The sequence below is a fragment of the Pelobates fuscus genome, chromosome 5, assembly GCF_036172605.1.
Source record: "Pelobates fuscus isolate aPelFus1 chromosome 5, aPelFus1.pri, whole genome shotgun sequence".
Taxonomy (NCBI): domain Eukaryota; kingdom Metazoa; phylum Chordata; class Amphibia; order Anura; family Pelobatidae; genus Pelobates; species Pelobates fuscus.
The window spans coordinates 111,960,782-111,973,076 of NC_086321.1; the positions used below are offsets into that span (position 1 = coordinate 111,960,782).

The 12,295-nt window shown below is 39.4% G+C and overlaps 1 protein-coding gene across 1 annotated transcript in view; it reads right to left on the minus strand.

Moving 5' to 3' along the window:
- The window catches only part of MARCHF3 (membrane associated ring-CH-type finger 3), a 190,611-nt gene extending 183,829 nt beyond the window's left edge, over window positions 1-6,782 (minus strand). Inside the window, exon 1 of the mRNA XM_063454146.1 lies at window positions 6,747-6,782. The gene's annotated coding sequence lies outside the window, so the exon portion shown is untranslated. The remainder of the gene's footprint in view (window positions 1-6,746) is intronic.
- Window positions 6,783-12,295: the final 5,513 nt, after the last annotated feature.

Sequence of the window (12,295 nt, forward strand, 5' to 3'; positions counted from 1 at the left end):
CACTAATATTTGTGTTCAGCAAAGTCTCCTGAGTAGAACAGGACCCCCCATGTACAGGTTTTATAGCGTTTTTGAAAGTTACAGGGACAAATATATAGGTCAAATATTTTTACATTGAAAATGGCCAGGTTGGTTACGTTGCCTTTGAGAGCATATGGTAGCCCAGGAATGAGAATTACCCCCATGATGGCATACCATTTGCAAAAGAAGACAACCCAAGGTATTGCAAATGGGGTAAGTCCAGTCGTTTTTAGTAACCACTTAGTCACAAACACTGGCCAAAATTAGCGTTCAATTTAGTTTTTTACTTTTTTCACACACAAACAAATATGAACGCTAACTTTGGCCAGTGTTTGCGACTAAGTGGCTACTAAAAAAGTCTGGACATACCCCATATTGAATACCCTGGGTTGTCTACTTTAAAAAAAATATGTACATGTGGGGTGTTATTTAGCAATTTATGACAGATAACAGTGTTACAATGTCACTATTGATACATTTTAAAAATGTATGTTTTGAAACCGCAATATCCTACTTGTACTTATAGCCCTATAACATGCAAAAAAAAAGCAAAAAGCATGTAAACACTGGGTATTTTTGAACTCAGGACAACATTTTGAATCTATTTAGCAGTTTTTTTCATTCGCTTTTGTAGATGAGTAAAAGATTTTTCACATAAAATTCAAAAAACGTGTATTTTTTTCAATTTTTCATCATATTTTTTCATTTTTTTAAAATTAAATTAGATGAGATTATATAAATAATGGTATGTAAAGAAAGCCCCTTTTGTCCTGAAAAAAACAATATATAATTTGTATGGGAATAGTAAATGAGAGAGCGGAAAATTACAGCTAAACACAAACACCACAAAAGTGTCAAAAAGATGCCTGGTCGCAAATTTACAACATCGCAAAAAAAGTCCAGTCCTTAAGGGGTTAATATATATATGCTGAAATTATACAATTGACACACTGATGCCAATATGCTGATATCGTCATGGAGTATTTCCCTGCTTAAAGAATTGTCCCCAAGCAGAGCCAATCACAACAGACAGGGGGCGGCCTGGAGGGTGGGTGTTACAGCACTGTAACACCCATGGATCATCTGAAGCGAGGGGCTGCACATAAGACAAAATTCTTCCAAAGCACATACATATAAACAATACAAGCATACTATGTGACACAGTGAATTAGAGGGCTGGAATTATTTTTTTCCAGGGCTGCTTTCTGTTCCCAGTCCGGCCCTGGAGCTGACAGCAGGCTTAGCTCGGGAAAGCTAACAGTAGCTCTCAGCTTTAGGCTGTAAGGAGGCAAGGGGTTATGATCTGACGAACCCCAGGTAGGAAGTCAAACTATGACCTCTCAGCTGTTCCTATTTAGGAGTGACAGTTCATATTTTGGGTACAAATCCTTCTGTCCCACTTGTCTATTCAAATGTCCCTCTTTTCTAGGAGCCTCATATTATCTGTGTTTAATCATCTACAACAGAGCGCCACAGCAATAATACTCACAGTAATGTGCATTTAAACTACAATAAATATGTTTAAAAATCCAACTGTGTAGATAAGATACATTGTTCTAAATTACATTTTGGTTGCATAAATTATTGTCACCTAAAATTTCTCAAAAGAACATTACCTGCGGCCATACCCCACTCACACCCCTAAAATTAAAGTGTCCCTCTTTCTCTATTTAAAATGTTGGGAGGTATTAGCAATCAGTTTGACTACTAACAATTTGGGTACCAATGCACTACTAGAACCATTAACACTAAATTGTGATGCAGTAGTTTTGGAGCTTGGAGTATTATTTACTTGGAATATTATTTAAGTGTTGAATATAACTGACATGTTTGGTTTTTTTTACAAACCAGAGGAATGTTTCTTTCCTCCAAAGAATTCCAAATACATAAAACAAATAAAAACTATGCAGTATACATGATGTTATGCCAAACGGAATTTAATAATAAGGTAATTTTAGCAAGATCACAGTTTGTGGCAATTCATGTTCTAAATTAATTTGGGGATTTGTATGTATCTGTCACATCATTATTTTAAACATGGAAAACTTGCCTGGCTACATTTCATATCAGAACCCCTGGTACACATGACTGACTGCCCGCCCTGTCATGTTCTTAGAACTGGCAGCACAGATACAGCTAGTTTGTGCATAGAAGCAGTTTAAAAGCAAGCATTCACTATGCTCTGTCTGCATGGGGTATGGATTATCACACAGTATTAGCGAATATTTTCCAACCAATTACCCATGTGACAGAGAGTAGGCAATAAGATAGACGATGGCATTTTGTTTGTACATTTTACCCTTTATGAATAATTTATCAAGGAAGAGTTAAGTGACACAATTTACACCAATTCCTCATCATTTATTTCGAAGTTTAAACAATTTCTTCATCACGAAAAACAATGCTTTTATATGAGAGATAGTTCACACTAGTCCCATTTTATTTCCACCATTGAAAAGTCAAACATGGCCCTCTATAAGGTCAACTATCAGTCCCTGTTTCACAATATAAAGAGGGACCTGGAAGCTTGGGATCCAAACCGATCTCATGGATAGGACGGATAGCATCAAAATTAATATCCTCCCACAACTCCTATTTCTATTTCAGGCACTTCCAATCTTGTTGCTTAAGACTGATTTAGATACTGTTCAGAAACACATTGACTCCTTCATCTGGGATAAAAAACAACAGACTGGCTAGGAATATGCTCTATAGGCCAAAAACAAGAGGAGGGTTGGGATTGCCAAATCTCCTCATGTACTATTATGCAGCCCAATTAGTACAGATGGTAATGTGGCATGTTGCCCCTGGGGAGAGACACTGGGTAGATCTTGAATGGGCTCAGATTTACCAATGTTTTATATGTGGCTGGTAAAATCCCAACGGGCACTGTTATGAACCGAGTGCCATGGCATTGTCGCTTCCTTGTCCATATGGGACAAGATCAGATATAAATATGGACTTAGCTCCAATCCCTCCCCCCTGACCCGGTATTGCGGAATAGAGACTTCCCTCCGGGGATGTCCCCCCAAGGTTTTGGAAACTTGGAAGACGCAGGTCTGCAGAGATGTTTAAACCTGTGGGACGGTGATAAGTTAGTGACTTTAGACATGTTGAAACAGCAGGCCCGACTAACTAACCATGACTACTTCCGATACCTGCAAATCAGACACTTTGCCCATGGGGAGGAGGTTGTGAGGTCAAGGGGCGCTTCACTCACTCTATTTGAGACTCTGTTCTCAGGAAAGATATAGGAAGGGACATATCACAGATATTTATGCTCGACCTCCAAGGTTTGGGGTCCCCTGCGATATGTGGAACAGTGGGAGAGAGACCGTGGGGAGGAGATTGAGGGCGATGAGTGGCAGGATGTGTGGGAGGCAGCAGCGAAGGTCTCGGTATGTGTAGTCTCCCAGGAACAAATGTACAAAATCCACCCCAGTGCAGTTATATAGGATGAACATATGATCCACCGATGATTGTTGGAGAGGGTGTGGGATTAGGGGAACGTACCCTCACATGTGGTGGTTCTGCCCCACCCTGTCACAGTTCTGGGGGGATATCCGAGCATTACTTAGGGAGGTCTTTCAAAGACTGTTTGAGCTGGACCCCTGTGTTTTCCTGCTATCCAAACCCCGGGGTGACATGACCCACAGAGAACAAAAATTGTGCAACAGAATAACTCTGGCAGCAAGACGCGTTCTTCAGCACATTGGTTGCAGCCTTCCCCGCCACAGATAGGAGAGGTTAGAGCAAAGGTGGAAGAAAATAACCTAATGGACTAACTGACAGCAACTGTACACAACACCCCCCCCCCCTCATTCTATAAAGTATGGGAACCATGTATGAGTAGACAAAATTTAATTAGACATTGTTATATGAGGAAGAGCCTATCAGGAGTCATGTGAGGGGCCCTGCGATCTCTTGAGATGCACCATACAGGTACTTCATATCTTGGGGACCTACAGACAGGGGGCGCCATCGGATCTGGGAGCTCAGAAGAAAGGCTGGGCATGGGGTCTGGGAGAGGTAGTTTGTCCCCTGAGCCAGTAAATAGAATCCCAAACCCCGCCCCCGGTGAGCAGATAAATGGAGGAAGGGAATCTCTCTTGGGGCAATATGTACTCCCAGGTACCCTGAACGGTCACCCTAACTATGGCAGATAGATCTCACATAGGGAACATCACTGGTATTCCTTCATTCCCCAATCATTTCTTTCCCCTTCTCCTTTTCATTCTATGTTTGCTCTTTTGTTTCTTGGTTGGGCCAGTACCTGTAGTTCCACCTGCTACGACCCACGGCGGGGAATGTCTCTACCTATTAGTAATATATATATAATATATATATATATATATATATATATATATATACACACACACACACACACACACACTTGACAAGAGCAAGAGGGTAGGACAGGGCTGGTTAACTAGTTACAACAACTGTTATACGTTCTTTCTATATATTTATAAAAACCTTGTTGTCAGATATGCAACTGTTACCATAGTTTATCAGGGACGTTGAGGTGATGCCGCGGCTATCGATGGACTAATATGCCTCACATTTTGTTGGACAGCCGAATGGTATGGCCTTGTAAGTTATGCTATGTACCTTTTGTCTTGAATTGTATGTGACGGCAACTTAAAATATTTTATATAAAAAAAAAAGTCAAACATGGAAACATGCAAAGAATAATATACTAAGGGATTATTAATATTCCAAGGACTACATAGAATTAATTACACAGCATATCTGAAATATTAATAACTGCTGAAGTGTTTCATTAATCTATGTTTGCTGTCATTGAATCCAATGAAAATTATGAAAGATGTACAATTTATAAAATATACAGCTATCTTCATTTATAAAAAAAAATGGTGATTAACTTTAATATGATTATAGCAAAAACAAAGCATCATGGGAGAGGTGCTGCACAAACAAGTAGTACAGAGGTGGCCATAAAAATGAGCGCCCCAGGTATTCTAAAACTACAACTCCCATAATGCTTTCTCAGATTTTAAGGTTATTTGGGAGTTAATACAGAAATGCAAGATTGATCATTTGAGCCAAGGTTTGGTGAAAATGAGCTCTGAAGTTTCTGGCTAGAATATTTTCCATTGTCTCAGCTGTTAATGGATGATTAAAGTTGTAGCAGACTAAATAACTAACCGTGGTTTAAAGTGGAGTGCTTAAAAACACAAACAACTATTAGGCAGCAGTTGGAACTGCCCTTCATTGATGCGGAACTTACAGCAAACAGGAATTAAGTTCAAGTGTATCTCCAAGGATTTTACCTTCCAGTGAATGGCTAGCTGCTGTTGTCTGCCATTTGTTCAGTTTGCCAGACAGAAGGCACAACACTGCAGATGGCTCAGTCAAGAACTTGCAGTTGGATTTTAAAGCCAGTAAATTAGGCTTGTTATATGGTCTATAGACAATGGGGGTAATATACAGAGAGCAATTCTGGGAGAAACAAAGTGTTAAATGTGGAGCAACTGGTGGGAACAATCCATTGGTTTCCATGGTGATTGCTTCAGGTTTAGAACTTCTACCCATTTCTGATATATGTGTGTGTGTGTGTATATATGTGTGTGTATGTGTGTGTATGTGTGTGTATGTATGTGTTTCCTTTTTTTACCCACCTTTACACAATTTCCTTTTTGTTACACATTTTGATCAGAACATAACTGTAAAAGCACTGTACAGAGAGATACAGCTTGCAATGAGCTCTGTGGGGCAATGTGTGGAGCAATGCTCTGTAACCAGGGATTTTGCATTGTTACAATACACTTCATATTAACAGTATTATTATCCCCGGACACCCTGATCAGCGGGTTTGCACATGACAATATCACACAGAAGGCGTTCAAAGTCAAGGCTCTGAGACTGCTTTCCCACTGGATGCTGTGCTTTAACAGATGGGCTGCTTGGGTTGTAAAAACAGCAGCAAGGAATCTGCATTAGCAGGAGCTCAGACATCGTAAAGTTTAAGGGGAAGAACAGCCTCAGACAAGAGAAGTGGAAACCCAGACTTTCACATACATCAGCCTCATGCAGCTCCCACACAGGGGGAGAAGTTCAAGATTAGCCATCACAGCTCCACACACAATAACTACACAGTATCACACACACATACACACACACACACACACACACACCTTTAAACACCATTATGTGTATATATAAAACCACACATACTAACTACAAAATAACTACAAAGTACACCCCACACACTAATTACACAGCATCCCCTCACATACACCATAACTACACAGTAACACAAACAAACAAACACACACACAGTTTCCCTCCAAAATAACTGCACTATATTACACATACATACAATAACTACACAGAATTACACACACTCTAACTACACAGTTTCCCTCTATACACAATAACTGTACAGTAACACACACACACACACACACACTCACACACTCTAATTACACAGTAACACACACACACTAATTACACAGTAACACACACATACATACATACATACATACAATCACACACACAATAACTACACAGTATCACACACACACACACACACACACACACACACACACACACACTCACAATAACTGTACTGTATCTGCCACACAATAACTACACACTATAACACACACTAAACATATAACACACAAGTGGACAGACCCCTATAGATGCTGTATGCGGGTTATAACACATTGCTATATATTCTATATAAATGATAAGCTCACCCTAGTGAAGATGCCTGGCTGGAGGTGTCCCTGTGTCCTGGTTGGAGGTGTCCCTGTATCCTGGCTGTCAAGGGGTGCCTGTATCCTGGCTGTCAGGGGGTGCCTATGTCCTGGCTGTCAGGGGGTGCCTGTGTCCTGGCTGTGAGGGGGTGTCCCGGCTGTGTATTGCTGGCCGGTGATGGTTGATGCTGGCAGCGCTCAGTATGTGATGCCCTCACTGTCCGCTCTCACAGCTGCCCCAGCTCTCCGCTCTGTCAATTCATTGACCTGCTTGGAAAGGGGGCAGGGGCAGCGTTAAGACTGACAGCCGAGGCAACCAATCAGGACAGCAGCTCGATGCAGACAATAACAAAGGCAGCCAGTAGTCAGGAGGGAGAGGGCGGGCCTTAGCCGGGGATTCATTCAAGTCTGCGAGCTGTGGGAAAGTGATGTCAGTTCTGATGTGTGAACCTCAGGGCTGCGGAGGTACAGGGACAGAGAGAATGGGGACCCCTGCTGGACACAACGCTCAGTGCAGGCAGGCAGGTCACAGGGCTGAGAGTCAAACTGCTGGTATGGGAAAGGTCAGCACTGAGACTGACACTGTCTAAAGTAATTCCTGATACACTATTATAATACACACACACATACACACTCATACACACACATATAAATAATAAGAGAGCATGTCCTTTATGACCAGAGTCTACAGCAGCATGGAGAGCTACTTCTCCACCATGAATTTCTGGGACACATATCATATATACATATTGGTGGGCAGCACATGAATAGGGTAGCCCTGTAGTAGGAAGAATTCAGAACAAGGTGTATTAGATTAAAGGGACACTATAGTCACCAGAACAACTACAGCTTATTGAATTTGTTCTGGTGAGTAGAATCATTACCTTCAGGCTTTTTGCTTTAAACAATGTATTTTCAGAGAAAATGCAGTGTTTACATTACAGCCTAGTGATAACTTCACTGGCCACTCCTCAGATGGCTGCTAGAGGTGCTTCCTGGGGCAGTGCTGCACACTGTGCAGTACTACCATTCAGTGTCTCTACCCTCTGCATGCAGACACTGAACTTTCCTCATAGAGATGCATTGAATCAATGAGCAGATGCTGATTGGCCAGGGCTGTGTTTGGCTTGTGCTGGCTCTGCCCCTGATCTGCCTCCTTGACAGTCTCAGCCAATCCTATAGGAAAGCATTGTGATTGGCTCAGAGATTCACTTCTGATTATGTCATGCATGCAGGCAGTTTAGGGGCAGACCAGCAGCTGCAGACTTGAATACAAGTAAGATATTACTATATGTAGGGAAGCAAGGGGCCCGGGGGGGGGGGGGGGGGAGGGGGGCTAGATGGTGGTTTTAACACTATAGGGCCAGGAATACATGTTTGTGTTCCTGACCCTATAGTGTTCCTTCAAAGCAATTAGGCAATGAAGAATCCTGCAATTAAGCAATTAGGCAATGAACAATCCTGTAGAATATGCATTATACATACTACAGGGGAAATATTTTTCATAAATATGACAAAATTATATGTGTCCCTGTAAACATGGTAGATCTGGTCACCTGGGGTTGAAACCAAAGTTTCACCACCAGTTCCCCAAAGCACTGAGATAAAACCGACTTACCCCTTTGTAGCCACTAGAAATAAGCTAAATCTAGTGCTGCAAAAAATAGAGGAAAGCAAATATAGTGTAGAATATATCCAAGTTGGTATAAGAATAATTAGATGGACTCACATAGATTGAAGCCACCCAGGACAAGCTCAAATCACATGGACAGAATATACCACCCAAATTAGTTTAACTCTCATGGTGCATGTATGCTTTGGAAATACTATTTCTCTGCAGATTTCTAGGTGCTCCGAGTACCATGGAGTAACAATGTCACCCCTGAATATGAAGGTGCTGTGGAGATAAGTCTGTTTTGTACTTATATCATTTCCTTTATAGCACTATTCAAACTATTTAGTAGAAAGGTTGCAGGAATTTACTACACACCAATGTTCAGAACCAATGATTGCAAGGGATGTGCATGCAATATCTGCTAACCATACAAATATTTTAGATGGATACTTCCTGATTATGGCTTTCTCAACACAAGGGCTTGGCTTTGGGTGCTGGGAGAGGCTTAGTTTTTATAAAGCTGCTCAAAAATAATTTAAAAACACATCAAATACTCAAATACTCCTTCCACCATTATCACTACATAAAGGTATACAGAATTTGGTTGCTGGAGTGTCCCTTTACAATTAAGTGTTCACAGAGGAAAAAAAGCAAGAAATTACCAAAGGAACAATAATTGCACATAATTTATTGTACATTTTATAATCACATTTTTTGATTTGACTTAATTTTATTTTTTATAGCATGGTCAAATCATTGACATGGACATTTGAATATGAAACTCTATTTTTAGATTTTTGGTTTTCTGTCAGGTTTTATGGGGCCGTGTCTTGTTATAATGAATTAAATAATTTCCTGAACAATATGAGCAGCAAGGTGATAGTTAACCATATTTACTTTTTGATGGAATACCCTAAGTACTATAACCGTTGTTGCAGTGATTATGATGTGAGGTGACTTTGGGTGCAGTACCTTCACTTTTTGTCTATATTTTCTAGTCTTTCCCTGCACCCACACGTAGGGTGCAGAGGCCTGGGCGCAGTGTCCCCGTCTCCTTAATCCTGCAGCTGAAAAAATTGCAGTTTTAGAGAAACTAACCAGGCCCTAGGACACTATAACCTTAGGAATACAGGTTTGTGTTCCTAATGCTTTAGTGATCTTTTAATGGTACTAATTTTATTGACCTCAGGAGAAAGAAAGGCATAGTGAAGGCTGAATGGCATTTATACCCTTTTACAAGGAGTCTCACAGAGAGGATTGGCAACAAATGTATGCTAGTCTGAAATGGCTTTATATTACAGACTATTTTTTATACATACTTTGGCTTTCAAAAAAAAGCTAATTGATGGATTGTTGATGTTGCTATGGTAACAAACTGTTTTTTACAAAGCTGTCTAACATCTGATTGGATGATCTGAATTATCCAATATGTAAAGTGATGTCTAACAATGTAATGCCTTCTGACAACATGTAATCATACACATTGTGCAAGCATTGCAACAGTGGCAATGTACAAGTAAACATACATACATTGTCTATATCTTTTTATAAAATACAATTATAAAAGGTTATATTAACAAGTGAAATAAAATTAATATTTTCATACAAATTGTAAGAGTCAAAATAGGTTGTGACATATGAAAACAGTATAATTATGTAATTTATTACATAATAGAATTACATTTATTTGAAAGCATTCAATGTGAAAATATGTGTATAGAGAAACAAAACAAAGACTGCATTGTATACATTTAATGGAGGAACATGTCAAAGTATAAACCTCAATGTACACTATACAAGTAGAAGAAGGTAAGCAGTGAACATATACTTAATTTAAAGGGACACTTTGGTCAACATCAGAACCTCATCTCAATTAAGTTGTTATTGTGCTTGGAGGTCCTGGGCACTGTCTTACCTTAACGGGGTTAGACATTTACATATACAGTGGAACCTTTGGAACTCAAGCTAAATCCGTTCCAGAAGACTGTTCGAGTTCCAATTTGTCCAGATTTATACATTTTTTTTATATCTAGAATTTTAATCTATTTTGGTAGGTACACATCATTAATGGAGCTCAGTAATTTTTCAAAGTATGAGGTTTTCTAATTGCGCTATGTTTGGCCTCCAAGTTTAATAGCCCTTACAAAAACCATTAAAATATGTATGTTTAAATAGCTAACAACCTTGAATGTTTACCTTGGAGTATTTCAACACTTCATTTGGCTATTTTACATTAGAGCTTTTCCTTTTTTTTTTTTTTTGTTATTTTGACTACAGCAGTAAGAGCTAATGTAAATTTGATTAATCTGTTCCAGACCCCCAAAATGTAGTAAATTTAGGATTTTAGTAAAGCTGCAGGGCCAAATTAAAACCGTAGCCATTTCTGTTTTCAGATTTGATATATTGACAATTGATTTCATGGACCTACATTTTATTTTGGGAATGTTATTGGATCATGAATTCAAATTGCCTCGTAAAGGCCTGTTAATGGTTCTAGTAGACATGGCAGGAAAGCACACATTGAGTATTTTAAGCCCAGTTGTGAAGCCATTTTTTTCTTCAATTTCTTTCAAATTTTTTTTATGTTAAATTTTAGTTTTTCAGTTTTATACACAGACCTTTTATTTTGTTATGTACTGCAAACCAGCACTCATTACTGTAGTAAAAACATCTGGAAATGTTGTCAACTATATCTCTTGATCAACATTTCCCAATTGGAGAACAAAATTGGAGTTCCGAGGCAATTTGACCGCCCGATGGATATCGCTAAACAGGGCTCCGGTCAGGCGGCGCGGCCGTCCAAGACTGAATTGTATAATTCCTAGAGCAGACACCCCAATGGATTCTTAATGAGGAGTACATTTTGCAGTAACTGGAATCGGATACATCAGCATACCCCAAAGAGGATGGGGTGTAATCATCTGAATGTTAGCTTGTAATTTCCATAACTCGCTGCCATGCAATTATGCGTCTTGAAGGCAGCTATTAATTTCCCCTGACTTTGTCTTAATCCTGAGCCATACCTAATCATATGTTCCAACTTATCCTAAATCCCCTATTCCTAACAATTATTCCACCATAAAAGAGATTCCCCCTCTGCACCATGTGAATTCCTCATTAAAGAGTTTTTCGTCCTCTCTGTTGCTGAATCATATCAATCAGGAAGTGTTTAGGAAAGCTGTGTTAGTCACATGCAGGGAGGTGTGACTAGGGCTGTATAATCAAAGTGATTTAACTTCTAAATGGCTGAGAATTGCGCAGTGAGACTGCAGGGACATGATCTTTACACCAAAACTGTTTCATTAAGCTAAAGTTGTGTTGGTGACTATAGTATCCCTTTAATGCTGATTACTCTCTGCAACATGTGAACAGAGGGAGACACAACTTGGGTCATCTTAGACTCCACAGCACTTCCTCTTATTGAAAAAACACCCCATGTTATCTCAGCAAGTGAAGGAATACAGATGCTCATCCACTCAAATTGCCATTTTATTCCAAGTACCTAATATTCATTAAATAATGTTAAATAACAATTATCACTTTACAATGAACTTTATTAATCTCTAAAGATATATACTCTGGATAGAAATGTATGGTCCTATGAAATATGTTAGCCATTCCATGACAAAGAGGTAGGGCCCAGTGATGGTTTGCATTGGCAACTGTTTGAATGATGATATGTGAATTCCATGACATAGCTAGCCAAAATCCCTTTATGTTGATGAATCAATTTATGATGGCAAGTGTTATATCATAAAGTGGCTAATCAGTATTACTTATCATAAATGTAATTGGCACCTGAAGCAGACCTTCTCTCAGTGAGTAGAAGAAAGCCAACTTGACTACATTAACATTCACAAAAGTCTTGAACATTCAAGCAGATAATTTTCTACTTTTCTATTTTTTCACGTTTATATTTTTCTAGATGAAGGTG